This window comes from Cyprinus carpio, chromosome B17 (assembly GCF_018340385.1).
Source record: "Cyprinus carpio isolate SPL01 chromosome B17, ASM1834038v1, whole genome shotgun sequence".
In the NCBI taxonomy this organism is placed as follows: domain Eukaryota; kingdom Metazoa; phylum Chordata; class Actinopteri; order Cypriniformes; family Cyprinidae; genus Cyprinus; species Cyprinus carpio.
In genome coordinates this window covers 4,439,675-4,452,939 of record NC_056613.1, presented here as the reverse complement: position 1 = coordinate 4,452,939, position 13,265 = coordinate 4,439,675, and the positions used below count along the sequence as shown (strand labels likewise).

Here is a 13,265-nt window from a genome sequence, read left to right as displayed (position 1 = left end):
AGGAATGGAGTTTAAAACCTATGCAGACATTTGTCCATTGGATCTTAAGTCCCACACAATCTTTTGACAGATTGTGCATTTGCTCTGTGATGCTGATCACATGCTAAAACCCTTTTTTTTTCTTATACAGTGGTTACTTTGAGAATCTAGTTTGTTGGAGCACTGATCTCAACATCAATATTTAAATGTGGCAACATTTTACCAGGAGTGGGGTTCGAACCCACGAGGACATGTGTCCATTGGATCTTAAGTCCAACGCCTTAACCACTCGGCCATCCTGGTTGTTCTGTTGGGAACAGGAAACACATTTATATGTTCTATTTAAAGTTCTCATTGATCTACTAGGAATGGAGTTAAAAATCTATGCAGACATTTGTCTATTGGATCTTAAGTTCAATGCCTTAACCACTCTGACATCCTGGTAAACTCTTCTCGGTTTCTTATGAGACTTGGAAAAAGTATTTTCACATTGTTATTTATGATACTTGATATCTTTGTCAGATGCCATATGTCACGTTCTGGTCTATATAAGTGCTAGAGCAGATGAGTCTGACTCCAGGATGCAGTGCGGTCATCTCTGTGAGTTTATCTGAGGCAAGTCTTTAAATTCCTCTTGAGGAAGATAAGAACTGCAATCTTAACCTGCTCTCTTTTCAATCTGTCTCTGTCTGTCTGTTTCCTTTTCACACTCAATTCAGCTCAAAGTGCATTGCATCGCAAAATGATTGTTTCATACTGGCATTCCTGTTTATATATATATTATTTTTCAAGTGCAAAATCTTCATTTATAGAATGTAGTGCACTTAAGTGTCCTTCATATGTCACATGTCATGCAGCAGTGATTGTGTGATCAGTGCTGAAGGACATCTGCTCTAGAGCAATAACAGCATGATGTGTCCTTGCTCATGTTTTTTGACTGGAATTACTGTAAAGGCCAACAGATCTGAGTATATTTTATAAGCTCCTCTTGGTTCATAAATCAAGCCAAAGCCTTTTTCATCTACTCCTCTTTATAGCTCTCCTCCAAAAAGCTGTAAACAACAGTGTTTTCTGGAACGTATCAATTTATTGATTGAATCTTCTTAAAAGAAAGCTCCTTTCATTGTTGCCACACCAGTATATCTGTCAAAAGCTCTGGGTAGAAACATAAACCATATATATATGCCCACAAAAAGGGCTTTGTGCTTGATTAGGAGGGGTTGCATGGAGCAGCTGTTGTTCTGTTGCACATTGTTTGCTGATGAATTATTCTCATTTCACTGCATTTGATATACTTGATACGTGTAAACCATTTATATTTGTCCACTGTATCAGAGTGTTAACAGTTAACCTGCTGATGTTAGCAGTTGAGGTGTTGGAGTTCTGCTAACCAATTTATAATTTAATTTTAATTTAAATAAAGACTACACCATCCACTTTACTTGAACATGATGAACAATTTATAAAGGAACTATTTGAAAATACAACTCAGGGTCGTCGGAAAAATGTGCCTGTGACCACATTTTTGCATTATGACAATATGTTGCTTCTTGCATGTTTTGCAATACTTTTAAAGTGAAATATCCAGTTTGTGGTGCTAAAAGCACATTCAGTTTTATCTGAAACAGATGTACATGAATCTAGCAACCTTTCATTACATTGGTCTCATACATCATGGTAGTTTGGAAATAAAAGTTGCTTAACTAAATAATACCCTAAATCTAACCGATAGTGTGAAGAAATGCAAATGTGAAATAAAAGCATATTTGCTTATGCAAAATTTTTGTATGTAACTTATACATACTGTTATGTTTTTGGAATGTTCCTTATTAGGTGTTATGTCTATCTTTCAGACAGCATCAGAACAAATACAGAGGTGTTGCTGGGTGGTTGCTTGCAGTTGCTAGGGTGTTCTGGGTGGTTGCTAGGTGTTTACTAGTCAACTTAATGATAGATATGAAGTATGATATTCTAGTCTCTAAATATGGCTCAGGTTCTGTGGGATTTCTTCCGTTTTGACGTCCACAAGGCTAAAATCATGTATCTAATTGTTTAGAAATGTAGTAGCACACCATTGTGAGGTATAATTTGTTAACACAAAGAATAATACAAAATAGCTTAATACTTAGAGTTAAAGATTTTTTCATATCCTTATTCCCAAGTGTTAGCAATAGTAATAGTGATGGAGCCTTAACTTAGCAAGCACTACTAAGAAAGGATGTGACGGTGAGGCACAGAGCTGAAGGGAAGCAGGAGGTATATACAGTATGTGTGCAGAGGGTCATATGTTCATTACTCACGGTCGGTCAGTGGCTGCCGGCCAACACATAAATATCATCAGGACATCAGGACAGCGTGCCAGGGTGACAAATGACTGCAGCAGTCGGTGAAGAGACAGTATTTCAAGGAGGAATAGCAAAGACGTCACACTCACAGTCTCTCACACACACTCAACATGCTGACCTTTCCCACACGAGGACCTGTGTGTGTGTAATCTCAGGTTGCACAAGCATAACAATCTCTACTACAAACTCAGCATTCTGCTCGGCTGTCTCGCCTCACCATAAACAAGGGTGCAATAAATGCTTGAGTATTTCAAACGCCTGAGATGAGAAGCTTGACCTTTGATCCTCATGTTGAAGGACAATATGAATGATTGATTTATATTCAATACAGCTCACCTCCTGTCTTTGTGTAAAGCTGTAGCACTGAAAGAAAGGTCAAAGGTTAGTGAATATTCCTTATATTTTAAAGCACATTTCATGATAGAGATAAATCATTCATTATACATGCTTTTAATAATTACCGAACTTTATTTAGCTATTTTGATGATCTTTGAAATTATTCTTTCATGAATTCTTCCTGTGTGGGGGATGTTGGAGATAACTGACAACTTTAACTATTTCTTATTTATTCATTGCTAAGTAGGGAGCTTTGACCTTTGAATTTTAAATAAAATAATAAAATAGCTCTTTTTTTAAAATGTTCTTTATTTAATATTTAATTATATATATTAACATTTTATTTACTTTTTTCTATTTTTACTTTTATTTATTTTAATTTTTTTAAGTAGAAAAAATAAACTTCAATAAAATAAAACAAAATAAATTAGTTATTTCTTAAATTCTACTGGAGATAATTGATAATTTTAGCAATTATTTATTTACTATTTAATTACAAAAAAAAAAATTTTTTAAAATAAAATAAAATAAAATAAAATAAAATAAAATAAAATAAATCACTCAAAAAATATTATATCTCAACAATGACTGAGAAAATTTTAATCATAAACTATTTATCACTCTTTTGAGAATTTTTAAAACAGTTCTTTCTTGAATTTTCTGTTTTATGGATGTTGGAGATAATTTTAATTATTATTTATTTATTATTTAATTATGCCTATTTTACATTTTATTCTATTTTTCTTTTTCTCTTTATTTTGAAGAATAATTAATTATAATTAATAGTAAATTAATTAATTGAACTTTAAAAAGTAAAATAAATTTTTTTCCTGTTTGACGGATGTTGGAGATTGATTTTTTTTTCTTTTTTTTTCTGATTAATCCTTTTTCATTTTTTGATTTTTTAAAGGAACTTTCTCTGGATCCATTGCATATGGAAGCATATGGCTTCCACAGTGATTTCTCTTTCCTGGATCCTTTGAACTTTGGCCCTGACCCCTGGAGGACATTGGACCGCCTGCAGTTGTTTTTTATCTCTAGGAGATTCCTTGTTTCATCTTGCCTCTCTGTGTTGTCTTTGGCCTCCTCCTGCAGTTTGTTTGTGATTTCAAACAGAGCTTATGATAACAGGGCTGAGCTCTCTCATGATACAGAGCTCTGATAAGGGTCTTGATATCAGGTCACACAGAATCAGGTCTGGTTATCCCACAACTTGACCCAGACAAGGAAAGCCCTTATTTTATTATCTGATTACTTAAAAAGTGTCATTCACATTAGGAGTATAGATTTAACATGAGCAAGGTCACTACGATCTGCTGATTTTTTTGTGGGTCAAGGGATTTTGGTGGTCACATCACCAGGCTTTTAAAGGGATCCTTCTACACACATTCCTGCTCTTTTTCATTTTAAAGTCCCTTATTGCATGGAGACGTATCTCAGTCCACATCTGATTGCTATCGTAAAGTTCATGTGCAGGCTTGACATGCTCTCAATGCTTTCAACACATGTATTCAGGTCAAGGAAAATAGATATTCTGGAACTGGGATCCATTTTTTACCATGCCCTCTTCTCGTCACATTATATGTAATGTGTGAAATAATTAAGCATTTTAATTATTATTTTATTTATTCATTGTTTTTTATCTATTTACCTATTTATTTATTTTGCTTATTTGTATGATTTGTGTTTATTTTTTTATGTAGGGAGATTAAATTTTGATATATAAAATAAAATATAAAATATTTTATAAAATAAAATATGATGTATTTTATAAAATAAAATAAAATAAAATGCACTCTTTAGGACTCTATAGGGACGGAAATGAAGTTAGAATGCACTACAGTATATTTTTATTTTTTATTTTATTTTATTTTCAAAGTTCAATCTCCTTGCTTTAATATAAAAGTCTTAAAAAAGAGTAAAAAGTAAATAAAGTAAATAATAAGTAAAACAGATATAATTAAATAATACACAATATAAGTTTTAGAAAGTTTTTTGTTCTTATTTTTTTAAAGAATAAAAATAGAATAAAAGTAATACAAGTAAAAATGTCAAATGTAAAATATATACTATTGGTGGTCACTCGTTAGGTTGCTAGTTTTGTACTACAACTACAGCAGCAAAGTGACAGCATGAAGACCATGTTTCTTTAGTAGTGGGGAAATTATGTGGTAATAGGCTCTTGCATGCAAAATGCAAAACATATATTACATATATAGTTTGCTCAAGATTTCTCACATTCTTAAAGAATAGTTTTATTTAAAACAAAGCATATAAATTACTGTTGACGTCAAGCAGAGTGCTTTAATGCTTTGAACTGTCTGGTGGTCAGGACCGTTTGTTGTTGTTATGGCAATGATATTAATCAGTGATGAATGTGTTGACATAACTGCATGCATCTGTTCTTCAGCCGTTTAATGCCCCTATCAATGTTGTCTAACCTCTTCTCTTCGTGTCCTAAGGGCCTATTTCTCTTTTTTCCAACTCACTTTCTCTTTTTATTTTGGCAGTTATGTAATAACCAAATTCTTAAATTCTTTTCACATAAAACAGCCGCCTGACTTTGATCAAGCAAACCACAAACTTTGAGTCAAACATAACTAAAATATCACATCAGCGTCTCTGGCACAACATTTGAGCGTTGGTTTCTTTCTGTTGTTCCATCGTCATGACAACTGTGCCATCTGTCACAACAAGAAGTGAATTGGACAGAGATATTAAATGTCCGTCAACCATCATTAATATCTTATCTCACAAACGTTCTTGAGGCTCTTTTGATTTCAAAGAGACAAAAAGCTGGCAAATGCATAGTCAAGACCCAGTACTCTCAAATAACATTGGTATTTTCCACAAACAGGTTACAATTTTTTTTTCAGTAAATGTTTAGTAGAAAAAAAAGTATACACATATGATGTTGTTTGATTATAAATGAGTCTTATTAATATTTTTTTATCATATGTAGTACATATTATGGTCATATATCACATAAATTCCAACACAAGAAAAAAAAATTAAAAAACAGTGTAAAATGTGTTTATTGATTAAGTTTTGATTGATTTAATAATATATTTAATCTAAGAATCATTAGGTAACAGGCCCAATTTTAGCCATAACTCAACTGACACAAACCAATGACAATTCGAGTTTACTCTAAATCACCTGTTTTTTGTATTAAGAACTATCTCTTACTGCAAAAAACAGGGGATTCGTGCTTCGAATGGTTTTTAAAAGTAATAGGACACCAAACCATACTGAATTTGTGGAATGTCACAGCTGCTTTATGAGTATCAATCATTTTAGGTTACTCATATTTCTATGTGAAGAGCCAAACACATTTTAAGTCTATTTCTCATGAAAGGCTACTTTTGGTCAGAGGACTGAAACTCATATCTAGTTTCTATCTCTCAGAGAGCCGCTTTGTATAAAGCTTCAGGTACGATGGACAGCAGACAGAGCGGCTCCAGACAGCTTGTTAACCTTGAAGCCATATAGAAGCAGAGAGGTACAGGACTGCTATATGTGGCCAAATGAGCTGGAACCGGCGGACCCTCTAGACCCCCGTTCAGTCTATTTTCATTCCTCTGTATGTCCCGATGTCTCAATGGGAAAACGATACCGGTCATACATTCTTCCCAGACCATAGCCTCTGTGTTCAGATGGCGATTTGATTATATCAAACCTGACATCATGGAGGCAAACCAGACAGAAGGGAAAAATTGGACTTCTAACAACTTTCTCAGCTGTTTCTCATAGAATTATGTTGGAGAAATAAAAATAGACACAAATGACACAAAGGTTGAGATATTGTAATTGTGAAATTATGTTATGAGAAATTACGTATATTGAAATAGTTTGATTGCAGACTTTGATATTTTGGCAGTTTGAGACATTGTTGAGATCTCTCCTGACACTCTGAAACTTGAGATTACACGGGTTTCTTTCTCAACAAGAAACGTTGAGAAGCTTTAAAGAAACAGTCTATCCAAAAACAGAGTAAGTGAATAATGACAAAATTGAAATTTTAGGTTTACTATTACTTTAAGCAAAAGAGTCTCTTATTTTTGTCTGGGAGGACAATTGGGGTTATAATGATTGCTTTTGTGAATTTTCTTTCTTATGAGATGAATACATATTTTAACAAAATAGAGAACATTACAGAACAGTCAGACATCAAGACATGTTTTGCTGTAAGAAAACAGCTCAATTACTTCTAAATAACTTCAAAATTTCTACCAAATAACAGTCATAATGGTCATGAAACAGCATTATGATTACGAATCCTTTGTAATTTCAGACAACACTATGGGTCTCATTATGATTTTCATTTGCCAATAGTATTCCTCCACACTTTCGTTTTCTAATATCCCTCCTGCTGTCCACACAAAGTGGCACAGCAGCAAAAGTCATGCTATTGCATTCCTCTCTGCCCTTATACTTTCCAGCTGCTTGAGAAACCCTGCTTGCAAATTCATCTATGAAGATCTTATCAACTCCACTGTTTACTTTAACATGCAATGCAGCTGCAAAAATCCAAGTATGCATCAAAGCAACCCAATCTGTCAAAACAAGCAGCTTTCCTCTTCGCACGATGACTGGAGACGGCGTGAAATTATAAATGGGCTGGCGGTCTGGGATTCGAACAGAGGAATTATTATTTATTCATACTGGAAGTTGATTTGAGGGTACTGGGTATGTGCCGATTTTAATGGCTCATATATTTTAGGCTATTACAAAACTGCATTAGATGAAAAACACACTTGTTTGCGCTGTTGCTAAACAGCCTTGCTAAACATTTCGGCTTTTTTTAATAGTCAAAATTTACCCCCTATTGCCTTAGAATCTTTCATCTCTTCCCCAAATTTATTTGTGCTTTTTTTTTAGCTCTTGTTTCCCACTGTCAGAGCCATAATAAGCAGCGCTGTTGTTTTGTGAACAAACAGTGGATGTGTTTGACAAGTGACATCCACGTTGTCATTGCAAACCCTGGGGAGTCTGCAGAAGAAAAGTGAAACAGCAAGAGTTTGCGCCCCTCTTTCACTCCCAAACAAAACGTTGGCTGGAAATGCTGCTGGCATTGAACTTCGGACAAATGAGATATTGTGTCTGGCTACAAGCTATTGTCAGCGTGAAAGAGAGGCAAATTCAATGTGCATGTCAATCACTTGACTTTTAACCAGTGGGTCTCGCTTAATGGGAATTTAAAGGGATGACAACCAGATGGTCACTATTATATCTAATTACTCCAGTGGAGGATGAATTCAGTCTGGACTTGATTCAGGAGTGGGTTAGCATTGGAATTGAATTCAGTATTTACCAATTATTTTTGCACAAAAGTGATTTTGTAAAGAAACGAGCTACTGCTAGACATTTATTTGCCTCTTAGGTTTAGTGTATTGCATGAGTCTACAATTGATTGCTAGATGCAGACCCCACTCTGAGTGCTCTTTTCAAGCCTGTCTGAGACTTTTAAAGCATTGTTAACATTGGGAATAAAACCTGTTGATATTTCAGGGCAATGCAAATGGGTGGTTTGAAAGGGACAAAGAGGAGAGGGGCCATTGCCTTTTTGTCTGGTAAACAAAAACAGATCTTGGCAAATCTTTGGGTAAACATCTGTAAAGTTAATGGATCACATGTGCAACTTTATGTTTGGGTGAATAACAAGTACTATGAAAACTAAATCCTTTTCATTTCGTAAATCGCCACTAAATAAAGTAGTTACCCTAAATCCATTGTGTCATGTAACCCATTTGCTCTAATTTGAGGTCATTCACACATGGATGTTTATTGCACTGGATGGCTCGGTGATGACGCTGTCCTGAATAAACCGTAGAAGGGTGGCTGTTCCTTTTTAGAAACACACTTATCAACATCTTGTCAGCTCCTTTTATAAGAGGCCTTTTGCCTTTTAGGGGAACGAGACTCGCTGTTTGAGTAAGTCTGAGTAAGATTGTCTGAGAATGTGTTTTGGGCCTATGCTGGATCCCAGATGATTCATCACCAACTGCAGTGCAGTTTTTATATAAAAACAGCTAGATGGAAAGTTGAGGATTGCTTCAGTCAATCTACAGGATGAAGATCTGCAAAGAGTCCCAGTTTGCATACTCAGAATACACAATAAAAGTATGCACTTGGCTGGTGATGGGAGTGTGGTCATGGAAATACACATTATAAACAGCATCTTGATTGCGCAGGCCCTTTTGTTGTACAATCACAACAAAATATATCATTTAGACACCTTTATTATGCTTTTTTCAATGTGATTTGGAACACAGTCAACACATCGTATCAATTATTTATTAAGGTTAGTATGCAAACATGGATGTGTGCACTGGAAGCTTAAAACTCACTCTGATTCTGGATGCAGGAAGATATGACTTATTGTCTTTAATTGCATCTTGATGATGGTTTCTCATTCCCATATATACCATAAGAAGAAAATGCATGTTTGTTTTTATTAGTACCTTGCGTCAGCAAACCTTAACTGCCTTTTTTGATGTGTGAACCTTAAATCCTGGTTCCTTTATAAAGAACCTCACATCTGTGTAAATAAAACCATGTGCATATGTCTAGTGAACTCTTCCGATGGTCCGTGTATGAAATGAAAATAAGGGAGCCTGGCTTCTCAGTTCACTTTGATTGATTGTCTGAAAATATTACAGGGCCCATGCCATATTTATTCACTCCATAAACTTCTTTATAGGTCAGCGGTCTGTGTTCCATCGTCTGTGTTTAGTGGTGATGTCAGCACTCACAAACCGCACCCATTTTTATTAACCATACCGCATAATCGTATATGGAAAGTCATTTAACAGATAGCCACTGTGCTTCATGAAAGAGGTTTTCCTACTCACTAATTGCACAAACTCATTAATACTGATAAAATATTATAGATTTCAGCTGAGCACGCTGAAAAGAAACTCAGCACTGTTCTCCAAGACAGGAAATGAAAGCAGCGTGAAATGAAAGGAGTTAGAGGCAGACAACTTTCCCCCAGCTTCCGACCCTGGCGGCTGTGTGTTTTCACAATGTTCTCTCGTGATCGATTGCAAGAACATCGACCGGCCAGTCAGTCACTCTGTGTCCCCAGCTGGTATAGCTTTCTTGGTTAACCGCAGAATTCACAGTACTTTATGGTGCTGAAGTCAGGGGCAAAGTCTCTGCTAATCTCAATATTGAAGTCAGAGCTGTCATCATACCCCGACCCTAAGGAGAACAGTGCATGATTTATAGCAATAGTAAACTGTTTTAATTGTTCAATGAGTGCTCTTTTTAGTGATAAACATCAGTCTTGTGCTATTGGCTATGTGAAAAAGAGTCTGGCCCTAAAAACTGTCATCAGCACCAGTAGGTGGTTTGTGTTTTATGCCGAGTTCAGATTCTTCAATCTCCAGTGATCAGAAATCTGCAGTAATGCTGTTGAATGTAACAATTTACAGCAAAGACTCTTGTTTACACAAGAGTGCACAAAAACCCACACAAAAATGTGTGTATCTTTAACAACATGTTATCATAAAGACAATCAGCCCATGATAGCAGTAATCCTGACACAAAAGCCTTACTAATTTTGGTAAGAACATCACTTAAAATAATGATAATTTGAGGTTCAATAAGCAAGTGGTATATGTTTATTCAGTGGCCGTTCTGTTCGGTTCACTTATGTGAAGGATTCGTCAGACTGATTTAGCTCGTCTTTGTAAATGATTCATTAAGAGAACCGGCTCACTAGAATCATTGGTTCTGGAATCAGACTACAACAGTTACACGCGGTGCTTCTGATTCACATACGTGAACCGATTCATAAGAGTCATTAGTTTAGGAATCTAACTGGTCACACTGTATGTTTTGATTAACCAAAAACTCATAAGAGTAAATTAATTGTGCTACACTGGCCGTACTGTAGATGTTTGATCCTCTTAAAAAACGAGTCATACGAGTAATTTGTTCCTGAATACTGGTCGCGCGACTTGCGCTGTATGTTTTTGGTTCATTAAAAAGAGTCAAGGTTTTTGTTGTAACGTAAGTTAAATGCGAGTAGCCGCGAGGGCTCGATTGAAAGAAATTTCTTGGCATTATTTCGCGGTACACGGACTTTTTATTGCACCACATTCGATACAGACTGCAAATTCAGATTCACAACCCAGGTAAAAAATCATATAATTTGATGTGGTGCAAAAAACACTAGTTACATAGTTTAGTGCATCTTTACCACTTAGTGTCTTTATGGAGTTTGCTATCAGCAAGTAAAATCTGTAAGTTAGGTATAACTGCTTTTGCATTCAAAACAAAGGGCTTTTTAATTTGGCTAATGGCTTTCAGATCCACCTTAGCCAAAGACGCTAAGAATCTGATAAGGTTAAGGGGGTAATCTAACTCCCAGCATGCCTCTGTCATTTACAGTTATCTCAGATTGGACTAAACAGAAGAATGCTGGGTAGTCTGCCCTCAACTACTACATGCATCTTAGCTGCCTAAAGCCTATTATAAAGTAGTAAAATATTATTATTTTTTTATTATATTTAACATACAAAGTATAGACATATATATATATATATATATATATATATATATATATATATATATATATATATATATATATATATATATATATATATATATATATATATATATATATATATATAGCCAATTAGTCAAGACCCATGACATCTTACCATAATTTCATCATAAGGAAATACTAAAAAAAATTAATGTTTTTATACCATCGTTAGTCTTTAGCCATAAGTTGAAATGCACAATCTTCCCTAACCAATTACTGTGCTCTCTCAAGTGTTCAATTAGTGGTTGTTGTACCATATAACTTAGTATTCACCAAGTTCCTTGTTCAAAATTCCATGATGCAAAGCCATGAAGCAAATCTTCAGTGTGTAATTAAATGTGTGAGTGCTCCCTGGGGACTCAAGGTGTTACTGAGTCATTGTGCTCTCAGTGCGGAATAAACCTACGCACTCTTGCTGACCTTGGGGACCGCAAGGTCATCGCTGATGTGTTGTGCTGTTCGCAAGTCAGTGAGCATGCCTTGTGAAATCATAATCTGCGCAGAGATGCCCTTCACATTTCCAATTTCTTCTCTCTCTGTCTGTCGGCACTCTATTATGGATGGAGTTGCTATGGTGATGCCGAAGCACTTTCTGAAAGCATTCACAAAAAGGCTGTAAAGAGTGTATTTTAGGTTCTGTATTTCAACTGATAAATTACAGGCCTGCAGTGAAGTGTCACTGGACGAATGTGCAGTAATCTCTCCCTTCTGAAAGCTGACAGGGTGTCTGGCACATTCATTCAGTGTCTTCTTAAAGGAGCAGTGACCTTGCAAGAGAGTCTGTACGTAAAGGAACATACATTTCTTTACTCGGTTTACAGTGGTATATAAATACACACAGATAAACACTGACATAGAGTATATTAAAGCAATAAGAAGCTGTGACGGTTGCCATTAGTGGATATTTCAAAATGACTTTGAGCCAGAGTTAGATTTTAGAGTTGGAACTATCCATTTTATGAATTTTTGTATTTTTTAAAATATTTAAAAGTATTTGAAAAATTCTGATATTTTTATGGTTTTATATTAACATATAATCTGACATACAATATTTTTGAATATAATATATTTTTAACTAATTGTTTTATGATTTTATATAAACATATGGTCTTTCATCCAGTCACATTTTTGGGACTATCTATTTTATTAAGTTTTTAATTGTTTAAATATTATTTTTCTTATATTTTTATGGTTTTATATCAACATATAATAAGACTTATTATATTATTACATAAAAAGTTATTTTTATATATAATATATTTTTAACTAATTGTTCCATCATCCAGCCAGAATTATCCATTCTACATTATAAATGAGTTTTTAAATATTTAAAAATATATATTTTTTTATTGTTTTACGTAAATATATAATCTGACATACTATTTTTATGAGTCATATATTTGTGATATTTTTATGATTTGATATTGAAATATAATCGTTCATCCGGTCAGATTTTTGAACTATCCATTGTATACTTTGTTTTTTTAATATGTTTGAATGCGATTTTATATTGTATTCTGATATTTAAAAATTTAAGTTACCTAAATGACTATTTTCATTCATTCATTCAAATCAACATCCAGTGAGATTTTTTCAAATATTTATACGTTGTGTAGGGTTTTTGATTGGTATAACATGTTTTTCATATGTGTGTTTGTGTGTGTTATATTTTTTCTTCTTGCCACCTCTTGGCACTCCTCCTCAAGGGGGATGATTTCATTACAATATTAAAAACTACACATGAATCATTCGTTCCAGGCTAAATGTTCCATGTGTGTGTCGCCTTAAGGGACAAAAGAGTTGACACTGATACGAGCGCTACACACACACCTACGCAAACACGTGCTCCCTAGAGCAGGAACCTGTCAGCGCAGTGCAGGGACACCTCTTTGTAACCATGTGGTCAAAACTCTCTGGTTCTGCGCCGCATGTCTTAATCTAACGGATCAGAGCGCTCATGCGAGCCCTGATGGCTGAACATTTGGGTGCCTTTTCATTTTGAGGATTAGGGTTCATTTTCGGGACACCCTTTATTTGATGGAAAATGC

At 34.8% G+C, this 13,265-nt stretch overlaps 1 non-coding gene across 1 annotated transcript; it reads right to left on the bottom strand.

The window, feature by feature from the left end:
- Positions 1-199: 199 nt before the first annotated feature.
- Positions 200-282, bottom strand: trnal-uaa. Its single transcript has one exon. It is a non-coding gene; the product is annotated as a tRNA-Leu (tRNA).
- Between the last annotated feature and the right edge of the window lie 12,983 nt (positions 283-13,265).